The sequence below is a fragment of the Trachypithecus francoisi genome, unplaced genomic scaffold (genome assembly GCF_009764315.1).
Source record: "Trachypithecus francoisi isolate TF-2019V2 unplaced genomic scaffold, Tfra_2.0 Lachesis_group14, whole genome shotgun sequence".
NCBI classification, from domain to species: Eukaryota; Metazoa; Chordata; class Mammalia; order Primates; family Cercopithecidae; genus Trachypithecus; species Trachypithecus francoisi.
Window position 1 is genome coordinate 33,397,855 of NW_022681459.1, and position 3,840 is coordinate 33,401,694.

A 3,840-nucleotide genomic window follows, 5' to 3' on the forward strand; every position below is an offset into this window, starting at 1 on the left:
GAAACAGTAGTCTCAAATGCAAAGCTGTCACCTCCCCACACGACACTTTCTCACCTGAGCCCACTCTTCCCTCCTCTCACCCTTGCCTAGGGCTCCCCTCTCCTGTGCCATTATAAATGTCTTCTAACAGGGACAGTGACACAAAACAGTCCCTCCCCACCAAGCACTCACACGGCAGAACCCCCAGTCCATCTCCTGAGGGGACGTTTATATTTCTATTCTGACAGAAAGAAGTCACCGTGATTGGAGTCTTTACCCCAAACCCAGGAGTTTCTGAAGAACATATGGGGTCAGCCACTCTCTTGTGTCGGGAGGCTTCACCTCAGGGAGGTGCCCGGCTCTGGGCTGAGGGGGACTCAATGTGAACTAAAAGGCAGGACTAAGGAAAGTCCTGGGTCACACTGTGAGGGACGCACGCACCCTCAGGAGGGTTCCCTGGTGCTAACTGATCCAATTCTAACCCCAGACACCTTTCCTCAGCTCCTCTGGCCCTGGGACACCACCCTAACCTGCTTCCCATGAGGCTGGTCACAGCTGTTGTGAGCACTGCCTTCTCTGTGTCACACTTTTTCTGTCAACATTTTGAGGAATCAGTTGGTTTTCTCCTCATTCCATGTTCCTGTCCTACCCGCCTGCTGGGGTGGATTTATTTCACGTGTGAGGTTTCCTCAGCCCTTGAGCCAGAGCTGCCGCATGGACACCAACTGGTGGGACAGTCCTCTGGGAAAAGCAAACAGGCACCACCAGGAGCCCTGGAGTGGGAGACGCACTCCACCCTGGGGGAGGGAGCGTGGAGGGGATGAGAAGGGACCAGGGGCCTAGGATTGAGCTGGGAAGGGAACCAGAAGGCAGAAAGGGCAGGGCAGGGGCTGTCAGCTGTGACTCAGGGAAGGCTCCTGGGCCTCGGGCTCCTCCCTCTGAGGCCACCAGGGGACAGCCTGGGCCTGGACCTGAGAGGTTCCTGCTGGGCTTCACCTGGGGTGAGTCCTAGGAGTTCCTTCTTCCTAAGTCCCCCTAAAGAGACAGAAGCAGTCTGGGGTCCTAAATCTGTTGTGCCCCCACAAATGCATTTCTAGAAGGGCCAATAAATGAACCCAGGTTTATCCAAGCAGGAGCTTCAGGCCCCCGCAGACACAGAGGGCAGAGCAAGGTGTGAGGAACCAGCCGACCTGAGGAGCCCTAGAAGGGCTGAGGGGGATTGAGGGGTCCCTGGGAAGGGGAACGCTGGGGTGTCTCCAAGCCACTCTGGGCCCTGCCCTCACACTGGCCCCACAAAGAAGGGAAGGAAAATCCTGGGACCCCACAGCCGTCGTGGACCACCATGAACCGCAGCACAGGAAGGACAAGGACCCCAAGGCTGGCTCCATTTCCCAGGGACTGTCATGGGCTCAGTCTCAGGAAATCCAAGTCAAGGAGTTTCAATCCCCCCAGCTGAGCCCTGCTGTCCAGGGAAGCAGAAATCTCTGAGCCCAGGCCCAGGTGAGGGTGGGGCGAGGACAGGAGCTCAGGATGTAGATTTGCATGGAGGCCCCGCCCCCCTCTGAGGCAGTGGGGATAAGACAGGGCTGGGGCCAGGCCCAGTGCTGGGGTCTCGGCAGTGCTCTCTGGACATCTCCACCATGGCCTGGGCTCTGCTCCTCCTCACCCTCCTCACTCAGGGCACAGGTGACACCTCCAGGGAAGGGGCAGACCTCTGATCCTTGGTCTCCTGCTCCTCAGGCTCACCTGGGCCCAGCACTGACTCACCAGAGTGTGTTTCTCCCTTTCCAGGGTTCTGGGCTCAGTCTGCCCTGATTCAGCCTCCCTCTGTGTCCAGGTCTCTTGGACAGTCGGTCACCATCTCCTGCACTGGAACCAGCAGTGACGTTGGGGTTATAACTATGTCTCCTGGTACCGACAGCAGCCAGGCACGACCACCAAACTCATAATGCACAATGTCAATACTCGGCCCTCAGGGGTCTCTGATCGCTTCTCTGGCTCCAAGTCTGGCAACATGGCCTCCCTGACCATCTCTGGACTCCAGGTTGAGGACGAGGCTGATTATTACTGTAGCTCATATGAGGCCAGTGACACTTTCCACAGTGGTCCAAGTTCACAGGGAAATGAGACCAAAACCTGCCCTGGGCTCTCAGGCTTCCTCTTTGCTCTGAAGATGCTTCCTCACCCTGTGCAAGGGGCTTCCTGCAGCGCGGCCTCGAGAATTCTTCTCTCTCAGCTCCTCTCCTTTCCCACCATGAAATCCAAAAGGAAACCTGCTCTGTGGTTTCTCATCCAGGACAGGGACAGCTTCCTTTTGCTTTAGTGTTGTTGTCCCTGAACATGTGACTATTCCTAGCTTTTTAAATTCAGGGAGAGTGACAATGAGTTGCCTGATTGGTGCAGTCCCTGCTGTTTTCAAGAACATCCTCATCCTAAATGTACTGGAATCTCCCACTGTGTGCAGACCAATCTGGACAGACGTTATTAGGGGTAGTTTCCAGAAACCACATCTTACTCAACTTTGTATCCACCACACTCTGGTGAAGATGGCCCTCCTGGCTGGGTTAATCCCCTGCACCTCTGTCCCCAAGCAGTGAGCACTGTGAGAAGATCTGAAGATGTTTCTGAGGGATTAAGAAGAAAGAGGAATCCACTTTTTTGTTTGTTTTTACTGCCCTTTCACTTTGCTCCAATACCCCAGGTTGCTGAGCTGGGAAGATTTTGAGTGATAGAATCATTGTTCTCTCAGAATCCTCTTCCCCTCACATCAATAAGCCCCTGTCCTGGCAATGTCCCACAAGTCCCTTCAGGTAACAGGGATTGTGGAGTGACATGTTGCAGGAAGCCCCACCTCCACCCATAGAATGAGAGTTTCCAAAATGCTTACAAAGGGAAGGGTTAACCTAAATCCATCCCCCTTCCTCATTTACATCAAGCATTTCTAGTTTTCATGGATGTCAATACTTTTGTAGTTCAAATCCCTATTAATAGTGATAATTAAGGAACTGGACAAGAGCTGGGTTCAAAATTTATATTTAGGCCGGGCGCGGTGGCTCAAGCCTGTAATCCCAGCACTTTGGGAGGCCGAGACGGGCGGATCACGAGGTCAGGAGATCGAGACCATCCTGGCTAACATGGTGAAACCCCGTCTCTACTAAAAAAAAAAAAATACAAAACAAACAAACAAACAAACAAAAAAAACTAGCCGGGCGAGGTGGCAGGCACCTGTAGTCCCAGCTACTCCGGAGGCTGAGGCAGGAGAATGGCATAAACCCAGGAGGCAGAGCTTGCAGTGAGCTGAGATCCGGCCACTGCACTCCAGCCCGGGCAACAGAGCAAGACTCCGTCTCAAAAAAAAAAAAAAAAAAAATTTATATTTAATAAATATAGCTATTATTGTATATAGCTTAGGCTTCTTAAACTTCAATTAAACAGATTATATTAAAAACCAACTATTTTACTATATGTGTATCCCAAAACATCATGTTGTCTACCTGAAATAAACGTATTAAAATTTATTTCAAAAACCAAATTGTATTTATTGTCTGTGATGCATAAAAATTACTCGTGAAACTTAGCATATTAAAAGAACACATGTCTGTGATCTTGTGACTTCAGTCCATCTAGAATTGGGCGCAGCTTGGTTTGGTGGTTTTGACTCCCAGCTGATCATGAAGTTGCAGCCAAGCTGTGAGGCTGTGAGGCTGTGAGGCTGGGCTGCATTCAGAGGCCAGAGCAGATGGCCAGACCCAACCTGAGGAAGGCTGCCAGATGTAGACCTATTCTGTTTGGTAGATGTAGATCAGCTCAGGGTAAAAGGAGAGAGTGAAGTGAAGGCCCCTGCCCTGGTCCTCCATATCA

General features: G+C 51.9%; 1 pseudogene across 1 annotated transcript; it reads left to right on the forward strand.

Moving 5' to 3' along the window:
* The first annotated feature begins 1,588 nt into the window (after positions 1–1,588).
* LOC117096504 lies at positions 1,589–2,302 on the forward strand (annotated as a pseudogene). Its single transcript, XR_004442509.1, has 2 exons — positions 1,589–1,665; positions 1,771–2,302. The product of XR_004442509.1 is annotated as an immunoglobulin lambda variable 2-14-like (transcript).
* Positions 2,303–3,840: the final 1,538 nt, after the last annotated feature.